Source organism: Macrobrachium rosenbergii, chromosome 30, assembly GCF_040412425.1.
Source record: "Macrobrachium rosenbergii isolate ZJJX-2024 chromosome 30, ASM4041242v1, whole genome shotgun sequence".
Taxonomy (NCBI): domain Eukaryota; kingdom Metazoa; phylum Arthropoda; class Malacostraca; order Decapoda; family Palaemonidae; genus Macrobrachium; species Macrobrachium rosenbergii.
Window position 1 is genome coordinate 33,104,429 of NC_089770.1, and position 25,561 is coordinate 33,129,989.

A 25,561-nucleotide genomic window follows, 5' to 3' on the forward strand; every position below is an offset into this window, starting at 1 on the left:
GGTTCGCTAAAAAGTCAAGAAACATTTCAGTAGGATGAAAAACAGGCCACCAAAATACTTGTCTTAGGCGTCCAAAAGAACGATCCAGTATGTGGGCATCCTGAACTAAGGCCCATCACACTTGGGGGATGAGTTGGCGGACCTGTGGAGTGGGCGAGCAAGAACAATGGACGTCCGCTTGCTATCAAAGCCAAAACAATTAAGAATGAACACGGGCGCACTCGGGTGACGACATGGCCTCAGGGTCCGAAAATAGCTCCGGCTTCTGGTAGCGACTGCCAATCCTTGCGGCGGCTTTCTCGCGTGGCAACCTATAACTAAGGCCAATACAGTAGAGGTCAGACGGAGAAGAGATTATCAGTGACTCACCTTCCAAAGTGGGCCACAATTCACCCCACGCTGACACAACATTCCCACCTGACCCTTTTAAGTGACCCGTGGCCGACAACCACAACTTATTATAGTGTATTGGCCTTGGGTCACTCTGAACCCAGACAGCCACACCTAGGGTCTTTCTGGAGATGTGGCCCATGAAATTTGTCTCGGCTGTTTCTCTCCGACTGACCTATACTGTATTGGCCTTGCCTATAACGAACGAGAGATTGAAGGCCGCCATTTTATGAACGAGGGCTAACTCTGAACATAATATATATATATATATATATATATATATATATATATACATATATATATATATATATATATATATATATATATATGTATATATATACATGTATTATATAGATATATATATATATATATATATATATATATATATATATATATATATTATATATATATATATATATATATATATACCAATGAATATATTAATCACAGGAAAGAACAACAATTTGAATGATAGTCCACACACTTTACGTGAAAAAACAATTCAAATGAGATGTAGGAAAATTATTAGGAGCTAATAGTATTGTAACAACAAAAATGAAATTGATGAAAAATAAAAATAACAATAATTAATCTGTCATCTTAATTAGTAAGCAATCCGAGATATCATAATTGTGTAGATGTTAAATATTTAGTAATGACTCATTTAAAAACCTAAATTATTCAAAACCCTTATTATCTGAAATACATCTGAAATCTTTAAAAGTAAATAGGGTAAAAGAATTAAGAATTCACATCCATATACGTACGGCCCAGTCAGAGATAACTGAATAAAAGGAAAAGTAAATTTGTTTACCAGAAAATGTATGATGTGAATCAAACACCAGACGTACGAGCTGAATATATAACTTTTAAATTTTTTTATTAATTTAATAATCTGTAGTTTGAGATATATAGAGCGAAAAATAATTGTCTAAGCAAAGCCGTGACAGTGTGTCCACAGAAGCATGGAATTAATATTTTGTATCCACAGAAACAGAGAATCATTAATCACAGAAACAAAACAACATTTTAATGATAGTCCAGAGAATCTTTATCCCGTGAAAAAAAATTCGATAAATGAGATGTATCCCCAGAAACAAAGAATCGATAATTTTATCCACAGAAACAGAGAATCAATAGTATTGTAACAACAAAAATGAAGTTTGATGAAAAATCAAAAATAAACAAATAATTAATCTGTCATCTTAATTAGAAACAGCAATCAACAGAGAAATCATAACAAAGAATCGATAATTTGTAAAATATTTAATCAATGATCCCCAGAAACAAAAATCTAAATTATTCAAAACCAATTATTATCCCCAGAAACAAAAAATACATTTGAAATCAATAGTTTAAAACAAAGAATCGATAGTTTGTATCCACAGAAAAAAGAATTAGAAGCCCCAGAAACAAAGATTCGATAACATCCACAGAGAATATAGAGGCCCTGAAACAACAGAGATAATTTGAAGAAAAAGGAAAATCCCCAGAAACAAAGAATTTGTTTTATCCATAGAAAATGAATATGAGTGTATCCCCAGAAACAAAGAATCAAACACCAGAAACAGAGAATCAAGACGAGCTGAATATCCACATAATCAATAGAGTGTTTTAATTTTTTTATTAATTTAATAAATCGATAATTTGTATCCACAGAAACAGAGAATCAATAGAGTGAAAAATAATTGTCTAGAATGTATCCACAGAAACAGAGAATCAATAGTGTATCCCCAGAAACAGTGTTTGTCCACAGCAGAGAATCATGGAATTAATATTTTGTATCCACAGAAACAGAAAATCAATAGCGTGTATCCCCAGAAACAAAGAATCGATAGTTTGTATCCACAGAAACAGAGAATCAGTAGAGTGTATCCCCAGAAACAAAGAATCGATAGTTTGTATCCACAGAAACAGAGAATCAATAGAGTGTATCCCCAGAAACAAAGAATCGATAGTTTGTATCCACAGAAACGGAGAATCAATAGAGTGTATCCCCAGAAACAAAGAGTCGATAGTTTGTATCCACAGAAACAGAGAATGAATATTTTCAGAGTAAAGCTTTCACCTCTCCAGAATTACTTTATCTGAGTCCTCCACGGAGTCAAATAGGAGAAATTTTTATTCTATTTGCCATCAGTGTATTCATAAACAGAGTTTTACAGACTACCAAATACCATGAGAGAGACGATTTTGAAGGGCAAATTGAAAATTTGTTATTGCAATTCACGTTTCTGTGGGTTTCTGTAGAATAGCAATGGAAAAATTGCGCGATATTCAACTGAATATTTCGAATACTGACAAATCGTTCATCATGTGTGACGATTAACAAAAATGAATAAAATGAGATACGCGATTTACGCAAACGCATGGCAAAATAATTTATTCCTCCTCGTCAATAGAAGGATGAAGATTACGTGCCCCTAATGATTTTACTATCTACGCAAACTTTCCTGAGAACAAAATGTGGTCTCATAAAAATGCATGTTATATATTATCTGCTCTTCTAGTCAGTAATTTTTTTTTTTTTTAAATCTAGAGGGACCTCAAAGAAGAATATTTTCTGCTTTTTCATGATGCTCATCTCCTTAGGTGAAAATGAGGATAAGAATGATTTTAGTACAAGGCCAACTGAAGCTTCCTGTTGATGCCTTTTCTTTAACATTACAATCACTAAAAGTGTATTTTTTTCATAAATAATTTAATGATAAGAGTAACAATGATAAAAATTTGCATAGGCAGATATCTATTTACGGACAATATCCATAAAATTGCTCAAAGATGTAGAAAAAATGATAGTAATTACCATGGGAAATATACACAATAGATTGATCAACCAATAAAACAAAATATGAAATATAAAATACAATAGCTAACTAGAGGTCACATGCTTTGTCTAAAATAGCCCATCGAGAATAGCTCAGGTAATACTTTTTGGTATTTCCCATCATCAACTCTGCCCATATTCTTTAAGCCCGCAGTCACCGATACTCGTTAATGGTAACGAGAGGCTTTTAGGCTTATCTGCAAACATTCGAAACTATTCCGTGTTTCAGAGTAAGTCCAAAACACATGAACATTAAGCTTCGGATAGGAGAGATAATCAAATTGGAAATATGGCTGGAGATTCAAAAGAGTTCGCTTCGTGGCCTCTATGAAGTGTGTTACGGAGAGAAACATGATTTTTCGTGGGTTTGATTATTTTCTATTATTAAGTTGATTCGTTGTCTATTTAAGTATTTACTCTAATACATAAGTTATTATTGCAATTTGAAATACGGAATTATTCCCTGAGTAATAATTTCAAGGTCACTTGGAAATTCAGAAGTTCAAAAGAAGGTGCAATGCAATATTACTATCATTCTATTCTACTTGTATTTAAATAATTTACATATATTTTTTAAATTTATTTATTAATTTTTTAATTTATTTGTTCTTTTTTAATTAATGAACTCCTCTTTCTGTATTTCCTATTACTTATGTTACTCCTTTCTAGTGAACACCATATTCTTTGGAAAGCTTGAATTTCAAGTCATTGACCCCTTTGGTGTGCTTGTTAGCGTTCGTCCTCGTAATATTATCAAAGATTATTTTCCAGCTCAGCCTTTTCAAGACTTAAGAAAAAGAATTCTTATTTCTTTGTTTTGTCAATAATACTGGTTTTATGGTACGTCGTGTATAGAGTATACGAAAGCAATTGAAATAGGAACATGAGTAAGTAGGCATATTGAAAAACACAAAGACAATTACAAACGATTATGATGATTTTTCATTCTTTTGATGAGATGAATATAATTAAACAAACTTACGAATGAACATCATAATCTTTTTTGGAAGCTTTAATTTCAAGTCACTGGCCCATGTGGGCTTGTTCCATATGAATTATCTTCCAAATAATAATAATAATAATAATAATAATAATAATAATAATAATAATAATAATAATAAAAGTCAAAACAAAAATATGCAAAGGGTAGTTCCAGTAAAAGTCAAACACAAAATATGCAAATTGCATTGTTTTATTTCAGTTATTCATTCATAATGAATTTTATTGATAGGGAACAAGTCAGAATTGCATTGTTTGCCAAATTATATTTTATAACTTCTATTATTCATTCATAAGACTTGTTTTCCGCAAATTGTCCAGTGAACAATGTATTGGGAATCAGGAAATAGCCTGGCTATAGTTTCAAACCATACCCTTATATATATATATATATATATATATATATATATATATATATATATATATATATATATATATATATTATATATATATATATATATATATATATATATATATATATATATATAGTCTCGGTAATTGGGCGGCTACTTGGAAATCTTAGCTTGATGATGAATAATATTGCCAAGACCAGGAAGAACATTCTTTATTACACAAGCTTTCGAGGTATAAAACCTCATCATCAGGCTGAAAAACCGACAAGGATTAGAATCAATGAAATTACAATAAAATAAATTGTCATAATAAATCTTCAGCAAAAATACTAACCAAATATATAAAACAAACAGTAATTGCAAACTAAAAGGGCGAGACGCAAAAAAAAAAAAAACGAAAAATTAAAAACGAACACAAACATAAAAATATAAAAACAAGGTGAAATGTAAACAAACTACCAATCACAAACTAAAATTTTTAACGACCCAATCGTGTACCTGCTATGAAATTCCTGTGTCGTTTACTTGTTCACTTGTTCGCAGTGTGGTCTGCGATACGTGGGATCCAGTTCCCGCTGGCTTAGACACAGAATATTGGAACACAGAGGTCTTCTATTAGAACTAGGTCTCCTCTTTCCAAACCACCCTTTTTTGCCATTAGGGAACAGAGTTTAGCACAGGACCATCCTATCACGGACCTGGATTTTCAGGTACTGTCTTTTTGTTCAAACAGACTGGACCTTTTGATTTCAGAGTCGCTGTTTATTAAAAAGATGAAACCGGAATTGAACAACAACTCGTCTGGTATTCATACTACAAAGTCTACCCCAAAGCCAAATCAAAGTCCTTCAAAAGAAGGCATCGTGCTTACCCTATACAATTGGGAAAAAGCACGTTAAAAGAAGATAAAAGAAGAATTTATAATATATATATATTATATATATATATATATACATATATATATATATATATATATATATATATATATATATATATATATATATATATTATAAATATATACGTGTATATATATATATATATATATATATATATATATATATATATATATATATATATATATATATATATATATATATATTAAATATAAATATATACACAACCACACCTACAGTATATATATGTGTATATATATACATATGTATATATACATTATATATAGTATATATATGCATATGTACACACACATATATCTCTATATTTATCAGTATTATGATTAAATTTGATAGAATAAGGGATAAAATAAAACTTCCTTTGATAATATATATTCCTTCAAATTAAAGATAAAGCGAGTCATTCAATTAATTTTATAGCATAATACTTCACTAAATTCTCTAAGAAACTTCATAATTTTTTTCGTTTAATTATTGGTGAAAGTTTTTCGTTATGATACACAAGAGCCAATTTTATCAAGGAACCGAGAAATCATAACACGCAGAAATGAACAGCTAGCGTTAAAACATCAACAGATCTCTTAATGTTTCCCCTAAAAAAAAAGAACGTCGTTTTCTTTCGCATCAATCGTCCAAGTTTCAAGTGAGGTAACTCCAAGGTCCTTTTAGGTGACGTCAGCAGCAACGGGTGTCTCTGAAAGCAGATCCTTTATTTACTCAGTTTTCGAAATGTCATATTGTTATTAAGTTCTTTTCCGACGTCCCTGGCCAGTTCATGGAAGGTTCCTTGCCACCTGAAGGGAGGGAAATAATCCTGTATTGACTGAACTTCTGCTGCTAAATTTGATTACGAATTTGTTGAATATTTTTGTTTGTTTTTTAAGAATTTCTGACTTCAGTCTGTTAATTTCATATCTGATCGTACTAATTTATGGGTGGGGTTACTTGATGTATTGGCTTGTAATAAACCTAATTTTGTTCTTGTTTCTTGAACAGAGCTTTTTCAGCTTCACTTGAAAGTTACACTTTTATTTGACTTGACTGATATTTAGAATGTCATATATTTTCGTCACCATTTTGCTGTAGAGACGATTATAACAGATGTGGATACCATTAGCTTACTACTTTTCCTAAACAATGAATACTTATCTTTGTGACTTTTTGGGTATTAAATTAGTATTGTGAAGTTTTAGCCGTCATATAGAATTGTTCTTGATCATTTGTTTTTCACTCCTAAGGTATATAGACCTTAGTAGGCCATGGGTCATTTTTTCTGGACTAATGATTTAATGTTTATCAGGATCAGGCTATCTCTGATGGTACATAGAGGTTAGTATTAAATCTATAATACTTTTTGAAATGAGAATGTTCCTGTTGAAATCATAGGTGACTTTCCTTGTTAATCCACTTGATATCTACTTTGAACCTCGTAAAGTTGAGCAATGTAGAGCTGTGATTGTTGAAGTTCTTAATTTATCAAACCAAATCCATATTTTGCTATAATGGAAATTTTATTTACTTTTAGGTTTTCGTGAAATCTGAAGCACTTTGGGAAGCACTTCGTGAAACGAACTACGCTTGTCCCAAACCAGAACAACTTATCTCAAGCTACAGAAAAATGGATGTCTGGCCTTCCCCCAGGTTTGGCTTCATAAAACTCAGGTGAGGCTCGAAAACAACCAAACCATTTTTTTAACCCCCACCCCTACAAGGACGGTGTCCCTGTATGGATGGAGGCCATTCCCGTGCCCTGTTCCATAGGTCTTAATTATATAACCTATGGACAGGTGCACGGGAGGTTCAAACAAAGAACCAACTGATTGATGTTGACCTTTCAGGTTGTAAGTGAATCCGTTTAGCCAATTTTAGAAGTTAATGTACCTTGACTAAGATTCTTTGTTTTGATAATTTATAAAGTAACATAACTGCTTATATTCAAAGTTAAAAAATTCTTATTTTGCTAGACTTTAGCGGTTTACAGTAAAGACCTTTTAGCTATTGGTTATGCATTTAAGTTTGGTAATAAGATGATACATCAGTTAATGTTTCGAAATATTTATGTAAGCCTCTAAATATTTCATGCAATTAAAGTCAACGCTATTAAAATGAACTTTCTTCGTAAGATATTAATTTCTAAAGTTCAGCAATAATTTAGTTTTACTTTTACATTTGCACTTCTCAAAAGGACGCTCCCTTTTTCAAATGTTTTCAGACAGCAAAAAAAAAAAAACTTTCATTTTATTGTCTTTAACATTAAGATTTAATGTAATTGTTTTGCAGATAAAAATTTTAAGTTTGATATTGTGAAACTTTAATATAATTGCAGCTTCCATTTGTTTACAATTCAGATTAACGTAATGTAGTTTGTCAATAATTTAAAACTTGTAACTTCAGTATGTGGAGCTTTTGCGAATAATACAATGAGCAGGCCTTTGTTTTTACTTCAGTACAATAGACAGACCTATGTTTAGCAATGGCTTTTGGACAGTCAAACCAATACTAATAATTTTAAAACTGACAGACTTTGTTCCAGTGATGTTCAAGTTAACAAATCACTGAGTCAAAGAAGCTAGAGCCAGATCATGTTGTGCTCATTTAAAATCTCTGGGAAATTGGCTTTTTGTAATTATGCTTGGCATATCGTCGTTCTTTTGGGCACCCCGCTTGTCAGCACTATTTTTGGGTAGCCTACTGCTGGTTCCTTGGTTTGCAAGCCTGTTTTGAACTTTTCTTCTCTGGTCAGAGGCTTTATAAGTGGTTGGTTTGCATAGGATAAAATTTGATCTTATTATCAAGTCTTAAGTTATGAAACCTTATTTTACTGTCAGAACCTTAATTAAAGTTTTTGTATTATAGCGACGACAAAGATTTGTCCTTCCTAAACGTTCAGAGGTGTAGTTTGTTATTAGACACTAAAATAAATAGCAATGAATGATTATGAACGTTCTTACCTTCAGTAAGAATAATTGTTGCAAACTGGAATGTTTTCTTGCCATAAATTCTGAATGAAGTGACTAAAGAACTTTTTAATCTGTCTACCCTGACTAGGCAGAATAAATTTTAAAATCCCCAGGGTATGACTCATCTAAAATGAGTTTTCGACTTAATAACCCAGAAATCAAACTGTGTACAATCATTTGGTCTTAGGGAATGGTTGTGTTTTTTTTTTTTTTACTTTTAATACCGGAGGTGGTTCACTTGTTTATATAACTAAAACTTCGAAACTTCTGATATTTTACAGATATTTAACAGGGCTGAAAACGTAGAAATTTTATTTTTGTTACTTTCATGTTGAAATTAAGTTTCTTTATACTTACCAAGTAATTATATAGCTATAGTTTCTAGCTCGCGCTGCAGCTTAAATTTTTGAAATTCGCTGTAGAGCTTCTAATGTTTTATTGGGGTGACTAGCCCCGCCCACTTTCAGGGAAGAGTAGGTACAACACAGCTTAAGAGCTCAATTCGTTTGTGCCTTATGTCCATGAGAGTGGAAGAAGGAGGTCTCCGATTCTATAATCACTTGGTAAGTATATATGAAACTTAATTTTATCATGAAAATAATATTTTCGTGTAAGTAACTTACCATGTAATTATATAGCTTAAAATCCCATATTGACAGGTGGGATACATGGACATATTCTACTCCAAAACATTCAGCAATGGTAATGAATTTGAAATAGGTTGCTAGCATTGGTAAAATGCTTGTTGCAACCTTACCTGGTAAGGGAGCTACTGCAGGTAGACACTGCCCTGGCTGGTGCTTATCTTAACTTGTAGTGGCGTGGTAGTAGAGCCGTGGAGCGCCTTTACTTAAGTGGGGGCTTTGCAGCGAAGGAGTATTCCGATGGCTAACAAAGCATCAGTAAGTGCCCTTGCCCTGGGCGCAGTACCACTAAAACAAAACCAGACAATGCTGTCACCTACACATAAGGTAAAAACCACTACCCATCCACTAAAAAACTGATGGGTACTCCAGGTACACAGTATCCCCAGGCTCCCCAAGACTCAGCACCCTATATCAAGGCGAAGAGATAGAGAATAGGAATTCTATGCTTCCTCCCCCAACACCATTCCAGCCACTGACAATGGACCCAGGGTACTGCAGTTTTTGAACACTGTCTCAGTGTCATGTAAATAATGTGATGCAAATATTGATTTACACTTCCAATAGGTGGGCTGTGGAATCGCAGAGATCGACAAGCTATGTTTAAAAGCCAGCGAGGTAGTGATGGCCCTAATCTCGTGGGCTTTAACTTTAAAAGGAGGTAAAAAGTCCTCCTGAATTCTCGAGTGTGACTCAGAGATAATATCTCTTAAAAAGAATGATAATGCATTCTTGGAAAGTGGTCAAGAAGGATTTTTTACAGAGCACCAGAGGTTGTTAGAGATGCCTCTGATCCTCTCGGTCTTATTCAGGTAATACCTCAATGCCCTTACAGGAAAAAGAGCTCTCTCTTCTTCTTCTGGGCCAAGAATCTCCATCAAATTCTTGATGATGAAAGAACGGGGCCAGGGCTTGGAAGGAGTCTCGTTCTTTGCCAGAAAACCAAGAGTAAAGGAGCAGATCACGTCCCCTTGAGAGAATCCAACACTACTATCTCTGGCCTGCAGTTAGCTGACTCTTTTGGCCGTAGCCAAAGCAACAAGAAAAAGAGTCTTCCTCGTTAAATCTCGGAAAGAAATGGAGCGAAGGGGCTCCAAAGAAGGGCCCAAAAGCCACTTAAGGACTATGTCCAGGTTCCAGGTGACTGAGTCTGTCTTCCTCTGCTTAACCATGTCGAAGGGCTTAATTAAATCGCTAATATCCTGATTAGATGACAGATCCATGCCACTGTATCTAAAAACAGAGCCCAGCATGGCTCTATATCCTTTGATAGTAGAGGAAGATAAACGTCTGGGAGTCCTCAAAAATAGCAGAAAATCTGCAGTTTCCGTTACAGTGGTTTGAGAAGAAGAGACGTTATACCTTCTACACCAGCCGTGGGATACAGCCCACTTGGCCTGGTAGACCCTACAAGAAGACTGACTTCTACACTTTGCAATTGCATCTGCAGCTGGTCTTGAAAAGCCCTTTGCTCTGACTGGTCTCCAGGCATAAAAAGTGAAGTGTACTTTTGTTTTAATAATTGTGCAACTATTAGTGGCAGCAAAAATACGCATTTTAAGTGACATTTACGACCAAGCCTGTATTTTTTGTTCGAAGGAAGGAAGGAAGGAGTTTCCGAGGTGATTACCATTTGGAGTCAAAAGGCCTGTCCAGACTAGTGGGCCTGCCCACTGGGGAGCTCGGTTGGCGGGCAAACTCTTCTGGGCTTACCCATGAGTGTTGTCCACACAACAGAGTTGATGAATGGGCGGACGTGCCCGACGATACCAGTACCTTGCCAGGTGTCGTAGGAAAAACATGGTGGCCAGTACTGTTCAGAAACGGAAACTGTTGCGCAGCATAGTAATTGGCGTATGTATGAAGAAAAAAAGACGAGAATGTGGTGCAAAGATTGACCAAATAGGACGGATATTTACAGAAGCCATTCAACAATTGTACATGAACTACGAGCATGATTATAGAAACTATGTGAGAATGAGCGTAAGCACATTCCATACACTCCTAGTTAAGTCAGAGCTATACACCCGAAAACAAGATACAAACATATGACAGCATAACAACAGAGGCTCGACTGGAATTTCAGACACGGAGTTTTTGTACGTTTAAAGTGTGACTTAGCTTGCAAACTTGAATAATAAAGTGTGTATTTGAGAGAGAGAGAGAGAGAGAGAGAGAGAGAGAGAGAATCCGAATCTACTTTCCAGACCTATAACTTTCTTGCTAGTTTAAAAAAAAAAAAGTGTTCTCTAGATGCCTAAAAAAAGCATAAAACTCTGTTAAACCTTAAAGTTATCTTTGAGTTTTTAACTTACTTACTAAGACCAAAATCAAGCAAAAACATGGATATAATCCAAGAGAAAATAATAAAAAAAAATAATAAGAACTCACATTTTGAGCAATTTCCACTAATGGGTTGTGAATAATGTGTTTTCTGCGAAACCTTAATTTCTGTCTTAAATGATATCCATAAAGAATGCGGAAAGACCTCGTAACTAAAGAAAGACATTATTATAACGACAAAAATTCAGTTTCTCTAAAAATAGGAGATCTAAATCTTAATTCTAAAATACATTTTCCCTTGCCTGCTTAACCTGAGACGCGTTTTTTTTTTTTTGGGGGGGGGAGGCGGGCGCATTTGCTTGCACTGATATTAAGAATTTGGTAGAAAGAGAAGGGTGTAATAATAAAAAGTGAACTGTGCACAGAAATCATTCCAGCTTTGCTTTCCAATTGTGGAGAAGGGTGACCCTTGCAACGAATTATCTTCTCAATCATCAGTGTGGGATAGCTGAAGTATGAACTTATGAGATCATCTCGAAATTCTCTCTCTCTGTCTCTCTCTCATTTTAAAAAATTATCTTGACCTGGCATGTAACTGGATACGTACCACTGGACGAGGTAGTACTGTTAAAGCTATTATTATAACAATGATAAACATGGTAATACGAAAAGAGAGCAAGAAATTTCGCGGAGAAAAGAAAGTGGGAGAGTTCCAGAGGTTTCTCCTAAGCACGTTGCTAGATCATGATCCTAATATTGCGATTTCATGAGTGCTTCATCAGTCATGGTGATCTATATATATATATATATATATATATATATATATATATATATATATATATATATATATATATATATATATATATATATATATATAATGTTGTCTTGGTCTTGGAATTGTCAAACACAATTTACAGTTTCGGTTTATTTATGTTCGGGCCGATGACCAAACGGCGATATATAACAACAAAAAAAAAAATATCACCAGAAGCTCAATGGGTGAGGAGTGTTATAAGGTAGATGTGGATGAACTCAGACTTCTGAACTCGAAGGAAAAACAAAAACTCGGTTCTGGAACTTCCAGACGACAGCAACATCGCTTTTACCGGTCTTCTAATATGATTTTATATTATCTTTTTATATATACAATGTATATATATATATATATATATATATATATATATATATATATATATATATATATATATATATATATATATATATATATATATTTATATATATATATATATATTTTTTTTTCACTTTTCTTTCTCACACACCCGGGCAACTGGCGCTATTTTGTCTCGGCCTGCCTCAAGCTGATTTTCTTTCGTGAAAGTTAACTCTCGAAGGTTTTGCTTATGTTTATTAATCAATGTTCACCAATGTCGGAAACTTAGTTGACGAATATTTAACGACTACTATCCATTTCAAGGACCGTGAGTCATCATTTTTTCTCAAATATCTTTCAAGAAGTTAAGTATATCTTAGTTTAGCCAGACCACTGAGGCAATTAACAGCTCTCCTAGAGAGGGCTGGCCCGAAGAATTAGACTTATTTAACGTGGCTAAGAACCAATTGGTTACCTAGCAATGGGACCTACAGCTTATTTTTGTGGAATCCGAACCACATTATACCGAGAAAGGAAATTCTATCACCAGAAATAAATTCCTCTAATTCTTCATTGGCCGGCCGGAGACTCGAACGTGGGCCCAGCAGAGTGCTAGCCGAGAACTATACCGACCCGTCCAACGAGGAACTAAAATATCTTTCAAACTAATTATTTGATCGAAATGGTACTCTGACACAGTGTACAAGACACCTCCCACTAATTTTTGTCAAATGGTGTTAGTTTTAAAGGCGAAGTCGCACGAGTCAGCAGGACTAATCTACGCAATTGAATGTCCGATATCCCCCATAGACAGGAATGGGGGGGGGGGCCGGAGATGGGGAGGCCAGGAAAGTGAGTTGAGGAGGGATGAGGAGGGGAAGGGGGAGGGAGGGACGGGATGAGGATAAAGGGCGTTCGAATGCATAGTTTGGCGATGCTTGGCAACACTATGGAAGTCAAGAATAAACGCCATAACTAAAACCATTTGACAATGCACTATACTACCAAAACTTAGCGGGAGGTTCTTGTACATTCGATCAAATAATTAGTTTGAAAGATACTTGAGAAAAACGACGACTCGCGTTCCCTGAAATGGATAGTAAGTAAATAACCGTGAATTGTAATGTGAAACCAGATCGATATCATCTCAATTTTTCGGTCGGGAATAAGCAGTGTTGAAAATTGAAAGAAAAACAAAGTGGTCACTCGGGCTAAAAGATGAGGCCTTTTACACATAGCAAAAGTACTTTAGTAAAATGATAAAGGAAGAGCCTTGTATTGTATAGCAATCTGAAAAGGAACTGGCTAACGTCATGATAACTGACAAAAATTGTGAATGAAAAGGAAAGTCTGTTATAGTGAGAGCGTATGTGCTGGCAATGCACATGGCATTCCAAGAACGCGCTTTCAAATGTAAGCAAGCCAAATGATCCCAACAGCTCATGCCGACCAACCACCGGTAAGGAGTTCAGCTAACACCATTGACTTCTGAAGTTCTTCGATTTAAAATCTGTCTTCGTATACATATACTAATAGTCAATGTAAAACATATGACGGCAAGTCTCAGTTGCATGATTATCGGTATCTTACCAGGGAAATTTATAAAAGTAAAATGAGGGAATGGCTTAAAAATAAAGTCAAGAGAATTTTGCAGATATTAATTGAAAATTCATCTGCATATTTAACTTTACTCAGTAGTAACGCCACAATTGTAAACATGCAAGCTGGATATCTGTCGATAAACATTACTATGAGCATGAAGTTAAGAGCACTTTCTCAGTGAATAAATGAATCAAAATCGGTGTCTCTGGCAAAACAATGAGAGTGGTTAAATGCGAGTCACATTTTACATAACAAGGTGGCAACATTAGATCCACCCTTGCCCCGATCTATAACGTAAGTCTGGCAGTGTCGCACCTTCAGTACTTGCCTCAGATCACCGGGCACCGACCGGTGATTTCCATAACACGGGCACGGCTATTTCGCTGGTTTGCCCGTTGTATGAGCCTGATGACATGCATGCCCGCCGATCAGGCCTGCTCGGCTGGACATGACCTAAAGATTGGTTTTGTTTGAAATAAAAGCTAAAGTTAAGTATATCTTAGTTTTACCAGACCACTGAGCTGATTAACAGCTCTCCTAGGGCTGGCCTGAAGGATAATATGGCTTTTGTCTGTATAATAACAGATGACTATTTTTGCGAGGTACTATAGTCTATCTATTTTTTTAAACCTGGCAAACTTGCACTTAGCTGCTTGCCGCTGATTGGGTGGACGTCATGTTGTCCGAATCTCACAGTTTTGTTTTCACACTGTTTCAGAATTGTGATTATACGGTTATAGAGCGAGTTAGGAGCTAAGCTATGTAATGTTATGTAAATATCAGTTGTAATAAACGTAAATACTAAGAACTTACCGAATTATTATATATACTGTGAGTATATATATATATATATATATATATATATATATATATATATATATATATATAATATGTAATATATATATATATATATATATATATATATATATATATATATATATATATATATATATATATATATATATATATATAATATGTAATATATATATATATATATATATATATATATATATATATATATATATATATATATTTATATAGTTATGAAACAACGCTTTACAGAAGCCGTAGACTAGAAAAATGTTTCAAACGCAAGAACTTTAGTGTTTAATTACTAGCTAGATTTTTTGCGCAGTCATGCCATTAGTGGTTTGGAAATAACCAAAACGTATTTATTGTACATTGCTGAAGGTTCTCCAACGCCTAAGAATAATAATAATAATAATAAAAAACTATCGTAGAAATTTAAGCTGAGAAGAAGTTGTGGGAGGAACAGCCACAGGGTTAACACAAGGTTGAGGAACTCTCAGCGGGAGGTTCAAATCTGTATTGCGGTGCTCTTGGGTCCTAAATTAATCATTAAGATGTTTATATATCATATTGCTAATTTTTTTTCATTTCAAAAATACAGCAGAGGGGATGTCATTAATATTTTAGGATATGTATAAAGGCAAATTGAACATGCTTTGAATTTATGAATAGTTTTTTTCTAGCTAGTATGCTACTCTCTGCTATATAAAATTTCAGTAAATTGACTCTTCTTCAGTTAGAGATTTTCAGTTATGTCTTTGCCTGCGTTTGGAGTTCCTTCATGTGTGCTTTGATCTGTATCGTCTCTTGTGGCCATGGCTGAAATAGGTGAAATGGAGAGTGAGTCACGGGCTCGGTAGCCGATTCTAAGCTGAGTAATTCTGGTTGCAAGTGGTGTGTGCAGACGACAACTCACCGGCTGTTCCTCCCACAACTCCTCCTCCTCAACTTTTCCGTCAAGCTTAAATTTCTACGATAATTTTTTGTTCTTAGTCGTTAGAGAACCTTCAGCAATGTACAGTAAACACATTTTGGTTATTTCCAAACCACTAATGGCATGATTGCGCTAAGAATCTAGCTAGAAATTAAACATTAAAGTTCATGCGTTTGAAACATTTTTCTAGTCTACGGCTTCGGTAAGTGTTGTTTCATAACTGGTATTTACATAACATTACATAACTTAGCTCATATCCCGCTCTATGACCGTATAATCACAATTCTGAAACAGTGTGAAAACAAAACTGTGAGATTCGGACAACAGGACGTCCATCCAATCAGCGGCGAGCAGCTAAGTGTAAGTTTGCCAGGTTTAAAAAAATAGACTTTAGTTGGAAACTAATCCTTTATCAAAGTTAAGATTAAAATGCTCAGTAGTTTAGTCTCTCTCTCTCTCTCTCTCTCTCTCTCTCTCTCTCTCTCTCTCTCTCTCTCTCTGTGTGTGTGTGTGTGTGTGCGTGTTAGTGTGTTTGTTAAACTCTTTTCCCACTCTTTGTTAAAATAGCCCTGAGTGGCATATTTCATGGTGGCCAGTGAAGTTGAAAGTGCCACTTTTAATGATGATTGATTTATCTGATTAAACTCAGATTTGTTGTTTATTCTTTAGTTGATGCTGAAGTAGTATCTTTATAAATTGCGTCTATGTAAAGAGTAGTTAGAATTACACTTGAAGACACCAAAAATATGTTCCCTCAAGAACTTTGATTGGCAATTCAAAGCAAAATTATTTGCTCCAAATACCTGGTTGATTTCGGGACGCTTACTTATCAAGGTTACCCATTGTTGTTATAAACCATCGATGTACCATGGCAAATGGCAAGCAATGCGCGTCAAAATGAATAAACATAAAAAATAACGAAGAGGAATATCTGTCAAGCTTTGTCTCTTGGACTCACTACTGGAAGGATACATTATTTGCCAGACAGCTTCATTCGACCTTTCCTTGGATGCTCATTCTCTTTTTCAGTGAAATTCAGGTATATTTAGTAGTAGTAGAATGTGACGACGCCAGGTAACTTTAATCATTCATTCTTAGTAATACAAGCTGCTCTCTGCAAGACACATGCAAGTACTTCGCCTATTTAAACTCGCCCTGGAAGCCAAAACAAAAACGAACCTTGTCAGTTATTCAACTCCAAAAGATGATTTATACTGGGTTTGGCTAAGGCTCCGATGTTCATTCTGGAAGTGTTGATGTTGGAAGTTATTGAAATGAGTTCCTCTTTTCCAAGAATACTTTTGCCTCTCTTTCAAGTTTATTTTTTTTAAGTTAATTATGGATAGGAGTTGTGAAGGATATACTTTTAACATATCTGAAATTTGCATTATAGTATATGAGAGACAATTATGTCCAATGGGAATGTTTACAAAGTAGCTATTTTTTTCAGAATTTCGACTCAACGACATTCCCAGACCCTTGAAACAAACACTACTCAAATCTACTCTGTACTCTACGTCCAATTGGCGTTCTTCCTTCATTCACCTTCGAAAATTTCTTCATAATTAACATTTCCCATAATGTAATTTTTCATTCGTTAATTTCTCATTCAGTTAACTCCCGTGGTACCGTCAGTGGACCTCACGCGGTGCACTGTAGGCATTACTTAAGGTTCTTTGCTGCGTTCCTTCGGCCCCTAGTTGCAACCCCTTTCATTCGTTTTACTGCACCTCCGTTCATATTCTCTTTCTTCTCTCTTACTTTCCTCAACCCTCTCCTAACAATTGACTCATAGAGCAACTGCGAGGTTTCCTCCCCACCCCTGTTACACCTTTCAAACCTCCTGTACTCTCAATTTACCTTTCATCACTGAATGACCTCATAGCTCCTAGCTCTTGGCCTTTGGCCTAAATATTACATTCCTTATGTAATTCCAAGGCGATTTGATGTGACTACAGGGATTGTTAAGAGCCTCTCACAAACCCTTTCCGAAATGACTCTTTCGTCTCTCGTCCTCTCTGGAGCTACGTAGTTCTTTCAAAGGCAAAAAAAAGTAAATAAATTAGGAGAGGTGGGTCGGGAGATATTGCTTTCCTGTTGTGCTTCTCGTATTCCTGTTCTCGTTTGCATTACGAAACGCTGAGCATTTCTGGAACCTTTTGGGAGAAGCCTCGAACGAGATTTTCTCTTGCTCAAAACTCCGGATATTTGCAGACTTCTCAGCCGAAGTGTTGGAAAGAGATGTCTGGATATTTTGACCTTGGACTTCATTTATTGCATTTTATATTAGGAGAGTGCATGAAGTCATTATTAGTCCGTGAGAGAGAGAGAGAGAGAGAGAGAGAGAGAGAGAGATTGGGGTGGGATGGGGGTGTAGAAGATCTAAACGCTCTTTCCCCCGTAGGATGGTGGTGCCGCCAGTGCACCTCATGCGGTGCACTGTAGGAATTACTTATGGTTCTCCGCAGCGTCCATTCGGCCCCTAGTTGCAACCCCTTTCATTCTTTTTGCTGTACCTCCGTTCATATTCTCTTTTTCCATCTTATTTTCCACCCTCTCCTAACAATTGATTCATCGTGCAGCTGCGAAGTTTTCCTCCCGTTACACCTTTTTAAACCTTTTTACAATCAGTTTCCGTTTGAGCGCTGAATGACCTTATAGGTCCAAGCGTTTGGCTTTTGGCTTAAATTCCAAATTCTATTCTATTTTAAACGCTCTTTCGTTGTCCAGTCTTCAGTTACGTCATCCACAGAGAGAGAGAGAGAGAGAGAGAGAGAGAGAGAGAGAGAGAGAGAGCATAAAAACTTTCCTTGTTGGTTTGAGTATATAAACAAGGATAGACTGTCAAAAAGAAACAATGTCTAAATCTGGCAGTTTATTTCGTGTAGGGGAATGTTGACATCTAATCGAAAGCCCAGACACTAGAGGCCATTAATGTTTTCACTGAGGAAATCCATTTCTTCAACGACTTGTCATATTATTCTTAAGTGTATTTCTAAAACCTCGGCGAGATACTGGAGCCGAGGTAAAAGTAGATGGCAAGATTTAACAGTTCTTTCCTTTTCTTTTAAAGTTCATCTTTGTTTGTATTCATCTCTCTCTGTTTGTACATAAACATTGCAACACTAGACCACAGTAATGAATATTGTTTTTACTAATTAGGAACGAAATAGGCTTTATTAATTACAAGATATAAATCCACTCTTCAGATTAATAATAATTTAATTTGACAATAACTTGTACCCAAAAGTCAATTGCTAGTTGTTTACACGAATTATCTTTGCTCATGTGCAAAGAACAAATAATAATACAAATAGTATTTAAAGCAATCGATTGATGAATGTATTATAAAACAAATAAATATGTAAGCAGAGAATATTTGAATTTCAAAGCCTCGGAGATATAAATTTATACAGGCAACTTACAGGAGGATATATATATATATATATATATATATATATATATATATATATATATATTATATATATATATATATATATATATATATATATATATTCAAAGTACAACGAATGCACATTAGCAAAACGTGGTCTACTGACGGATGATACATGACTGGCAAACATTTCCAGTCATTCTGATTAGGCTCCTGAATTTGACATGCAAATCTTGTAAAGTTGTAATTAACAAAACGATCCTTGTTGGCGACAGATACATCCAGTTATTTTCTTTATCTCTCTGTCCTTTCCAGTTTCTTGTCCTTACCCTTTTATTTTTTTCGTCCTTCCCGCCTCTTCCCAGTTTCTCGACCAAGAACGATGGGAAGGTTATGTCCGTGCGTATAGCGTCAAAGAGATCTTAGGGGAAATTGCATCTGGGAGAGCAGCAATTGATTTCGGTCTTCTAAGATTGCATGCACTGATGGCTTCAATAGAGAGCTGTTTTTATTATCCTTAGTTTATCAGCTATTTTTTTTTTTACTTTACCTTTGAAGTGATACAGTTACGCAAGCACGCACTTACATATACATATAGATGCTGCATTACAAATATACATACATACATATATATATATATATATATATACATACATAAACAACATACATACATATACATATACATACATACATACATATATATGTGTGTGTGTGTGTGTGTATGTATATATATATTCACAAAATGTCAGTAACTAAGCCCATCATACACAGTCGACTCTATCGTAATCAGGCAACAAACAAAATGCTAAAACACACATAAAATCTTCAGAGACACTTCCATTGCAACATAAAGGAAACAATAAACAATTCCTAAGGAAATGCCTTGACCCGAAACGCACAGCAGGAGTGAAATTAATTTAGCGAGCCAGACGAACGTCCTCAGTTCTCCTGGAGGAACATCCAGCAAGGACAAATAGTCTCTGCACGCTCTGCAACACATCGAAGTGTGAGGCAGAGTCCTCCGGGGACGAAGCTTCTAACCAACCGCCCTGCCATCAGCTGATGCTGAACTCGGTGAAGCTGTCAGTCATCTTCAGCGTATTGGAGACGATCGTCAAAATCGCGGAGGCTGTAGAATGTCAACGTGTTTTGATGAGTCAATTTAAAGACGAAGTCAAAGTTGAGTCAAAAAGAGAACTTTTGTTACTACCAAGGTTCGAATGCGTCCTAGACTGACCAGACAAAATGTTGCTTTACTAAGTAGAGACCTTATATACAGGTCCAAGCAATTGCCTTTTTTTTATTTCTTACAGAAATAGTGGGTTCAAAGTACGGAATTTAGAGAGTGAGGACTACAGATAGTGAGAAGATAATTTTGCAGTAGCCTGTGGTGTTTGCTGTAAAAGTTTGTAGATGCAGGACTGATTTTACACACAAGCACACACACACACATAATGGATGTGTGTGTGTGTGTGTGTGTATATGCCAAAATAACTCTGAAATGCATCAAGGAATTTCAACCAAACGTGGTATACATATAATTTACTATCTGGAAAAAAATACTGTGTGGATAGACATCACTGGCACCAAAGGCGGGGTGTGGGAAGGGGGTGACATGTAAAAATAACAGAAAATGACAGATATTAGTGTCTAATCCATAGTTTTTGAGGTTGCTGAGATGAATAGTGATACTCCCAATACCCTTTAAGCCCAAGTTTAGTCCCGATAGGAAGGGGGTGAGGAGGGGCGGGAAGGGTGTGACATGTAAAAATAACCGAAAACAAAAGATATTAGTGTCCTATCCATAGTTTTCGAGGTCGCTGAGATAAACAGTGACACTCCCAATGCCCTTTAAGTCCAAGATCAGTCCTGGTAGGAAGTGGGGTGAGAAGAGGTGGAAGGGGGTGACATGTAAAAATAACAGAAGATGACAGACATTAGTGTCTGATCCACAGTTTTCGAGGTCGCCGAAATGAGTAGTAACACTCCTAGTGCCCTTTAAGTCAAAGTTCAGCCCTGATAGGAAGATGGGGTGAAAAGGGGTGGGAAGGGGGTGATGTGTAAAAATAACCAAAAACAACATATATTAGTGTCAAATCCATAGTTTTTGAGGTTGCTGAGATGAATAGTGATATTCCCAATGCCCTTTAAGTCCAAATTTAGTCCCAATAGGAAGGGGCTGAGAAAGGGTGGAAAGGGATGATATGCAAAAATAACTGAAAACAACAGATATTAGTGTCTAAGGGAAGGGGGTGACATGTAAAAATAACTGAAAACAAGATATTAGTGTCTAACTCACAGTTTTCAGGGCTGCTGAGATGAATAGTGGGACTCCCAATACCCTTTAAGTCCAAGTTCAGCCCTGATAGGAACGGGGAGTGAGAACAGGTGGGAAGGGGGTGAAAGAAAAATAACCAACAACAACAGATATTAATGTCTAATCCATACTTTTCAAGGTTTTTGAGATGAATAGTGGCACTCCTGACGCCCTTTAAGTACAAGTTCAGCCCCAATAGGAAGGGGTGATAAGGGGGTGGAAGCGGGTGACATGTAAAAATGGCTGAAAACACAGATATTAGTGTCTAATCCATAGTTTTTGAGGTCACTGAAATGAATAGTAATACTCCTGATGCCCTTTAAGTCCAAGTTCAGCCCTGATAGGAAGAGGAGGGGTGAGGAGGGGTGGGAAGGGGATGACGTAAAAATAACCAAAAACAATATATTAGTGTCTAACCCATAGTTTTCAAGGTCTCTGAGATGAATAGTGACACTTCCAATGCCCTTCAAGTCCAAGTTCAACCCTGCCAAAATCTCATCCCCATCCTGTTTAAATTCTTCTAAACCAATATCCCAGTCTATGCAATCTCCAAATACATAACATACACGAGTACCATCGGAATCAGAAAAACTTCTACAAAGGGTGTCTGCTACAACATTATGTCTACCCTCTATATACATAAACTTGGCATCAAAATCCCTGATTGTCAGATACCACCTAAATCTTTTAGGAGAAAGATCCGGCTTATTAAAAAGATCCAACAGCGGCTTACAATCTGTAAGAAGCTCAACTTTGTTGGCCAACAGTAACTTCTTAGAATTAACCAAACTAGACACTACCGCAAACACCTCTTTGTCAGTGGTGGACATAGACATCTCATTACTCCCTTGCATCTTGAACATCCTACTGTAGAACGCAATAGGATGCAATTTACCATCAAACTTCTGCATAAGGCAGGCCCCTATACCATCGTGACTGGCATCTGCCACCAACGTAAAAGGACGTTCAAAATCAGGAAATTTCAACACTGGGGGATTAACTAAGGCATCCTTGATATTCTGAGAGGCTGATTGCTGTCCATCACCCCATACAAACTGCACATCATCCCTGAGGACATCTGTTAAAGGAAACACTAAAGCAGAAAACCTTTCACAGACCTACGAAAAAATCCAGCCATGCCTAAGAAAGACCAAATCTGTTTCTTATTCTTGGGAGTAGCAAACTCTACAATTGCCCTAACTTTATCCTTATTCACTTTAACACCCTCCTTAGAAATGACATGACCAAAATATACTATCTGCTTCTTCAGAAAATTACACTTAGCTAATTTTATCTTCAAATCTGCTAACCTAAGCCTCCTAAAAACCTCCCTAAGAACCTCTAAATGTTCCTCTACCAAATCAGTGGCAACTAATATGTTGTCCATGTAGAGAAATACAGATTTCCCTAACAACTCATGCAAAACTGTATTCATTAGCCTAGGAAATGTTATAGGACTACCTGATAAACCAAATGGCATGCGCATGAACTCATAATGCCCCTTCGACTCTCCTCACTAAGTGGTACTTGCAAGTACCCTTGCATCAGATCAACTGAAGAATAAATATTCTTGGCCCCAATCTCAACAAATAAATCTGGCAAACATGCCACAGGGTAATGATTAGGAATGGTTTTTTGGTTCAACTTCCTAAAGTCCACACAAACTTGGACTGAACCATCCTTCTTAGGCACTGCTAACAATGGAAAATTAAAAGGCGAGGAACTGGGCCTAACAGTGCCTTCCTCCTCCCACTTATTAACCTCTTGCTCAACCTGTTCTCTAATCTTAAAAGGAATCCTATATGAAGGGACAAAAATAGACTTAGTCTTATCCTGTAAATGAACCTTGTGTTCTAACATATTTGTTAACCCTAACTTACCCGCTTTAAGTGCGACTATGTCCGCAAACTCAACCAGAACATCTTCCATACCCTCAACATGCTCTTTAAAATAAGCATTGGCTAAATGATCCTTAAAACCTGCCTCCTAGCCTGTAAATCTGCTTCTGAAAATCTACACATGTCCCCTGATAATAGCAACTGAGTTATCTACATCGATCCAGACAACAAAATCAACGTCATAAGTACCCCTCTGATAATTCCGAACTGAATCATTACAGTTTAGCAATGCCACCAAAGTATCCCCTGAACTCGATACTGTGCTTATAGAACCTGTACACACTACCCCCTTCAGCTTTTCGCTACACTCATCCACACACACACCTGTCTGGATTTATGCACTCCTTTCACTCGAACTTTTATTATAGCAACCATACCAGGACCAAGAACCACATCCTCTGACAAAACCCCCATATAACACATCCTACCCACCGAAACATGTTCAGAATCCACCCGCAAATTCTCATGTACACCCGATCCATTATCATCATCCACTCTATTTACTTCCATTCCCTCGTAAGGCACAAAACCACCGGGTACTTCAACAGTTATACCACACACCCGTGTATGAACTGAGATTTTGTGTCACTGGCACGCTGGATGACCCAATAAGAAAGTATTCCCCAAAGTAGCCCCTCGTATAACCAAAAATGGTTCTGTAAAAGTTCTACTCCCAAGAGATAAAACCCGTAACGTATTTGCTTGAACATCACATACTGTCTCTTTAGCAGGTCTCAAAGAACGATCGGAAAACATCAATTGGAACAACTCATAATTCATCAAATTAATAGAGGTGCCTGTATCTAAAAAAATATAAACAGTAACCCCATACACAGACCCTTTTACCACTGGCTTCGCCTCTGAGGGTTACCCCAGAAGTCCTGTATCACAAGAAACACCCATCATGTTTTCCTTTACAACTGATCGGTCTTTAGGCAATGCTCGCCAATCACTAGATCCCCTCGAAAAACCCCCTTGAGGAACTTTCTTACCTAAGCTGCCAAATTCTGAAATGTAGGCCTAACATTATCCTGTTTAAGAGATGGACAAGACTGCCAAGGGTGACCATAACTCCTACACCCACCACAATATTTAACACGGAAAAACCTCTTAATGTGCCCCTGCATATTACAGTTAAATCAACGAACCCATGGAGCCCAAGAACTCAACCCAACCATCGACCCCTGGCTCTTCTGAATTTCCACAAAACCCTCCAAACTGCAGACTGAATTTCTGCGCCCTACAGAACCATAGGCTGACCTAAGGAATCTCAGATCATTGTCCCTTCTAGCCATTTCTTCAGCTTTCCTCTTCAAAAATAAATTTGCTAACTCACTCTTGGCTGATCACAAACACAAAATTTCCCAAGTCACGTGGAAGGAAACCCCTAAAAAAAAAATCACAAAAAAAAAAAATTCTCCCAAAAAATTCCCACACAGGAAGAACCCCACAATGTTAATTCCCTCTACTCCAGCAATTAATCTCCTAAAATCAAAAGAAAGTACCATATACACCCACAATTAAATCAAAACCCCACGGAAAAAAAAACACAGACAGGCCAAGCGCACAGCTGACTGCAAAGTAGATCAAGATGAACTTCAAGTCTTCAAGGACAATAAAAAACACACATAGTCAACCCTTCACGAAAGAACATGCCAGTCCACCCTCAAGTAAAGAAAACGGGACCCAAGCCAACAGAGGAGGGATGAGACAGACAGAGAAATCGCTGAGCCCAAAACCTCTGAGATGCGTCTGCTTCGGACTCAGTTGCCAAGGAGAAAATCGCAGAGTAAGCTCACACACCCAATTCTGGCCCCTGCAACAACACCCCCTTACACACGTGCACGTATGTAACCAAAATAAAACACATGTATGTAACTAAAAAAAAAAAGTTTAAAATCTAAGAAATGTTTACCCAATAGCATAAGAAATGTTTATTCCCAATAACCCAACAGCCATCAAGCAATTATCAACACAATAACCCAAGTTCCTCAGAAGTAATGATAATAATAAAAAAAAGTATTCTGTAATCCCGAATTATTTCCTAAATGCTGATGTGAACTGCCAATCTCGGAAAAGAAAAGTACAAGTTGCGCCTGCTCTAACTGCCGCAGTCTACCCCCTCACA

At 36.4% G+C, this 25,561-nt stretch overlaps 1 protein-coding gene across 1 annotated transcript in view; it reads left to right on the plus strand.

Moving 5' to 3' along the window:
* Window positions 1-25,561, plus strand: part of Ogg1 (8-oxoguanine DNA glycosylase) — a 510,811-nt gene that overhangs the window by 303,742 nt on the left and 181,508 nt on the right. The window contains exon 7 of the transcript XR_010857934.1: window positions 7,006-7,142. The gene's annotated coding sequence lies outside the window, so the exon portion shown is untranslated. The remainder of the gene's footprint in view (window positions 1-7,005; window positions 7,143-25,561) is intronic.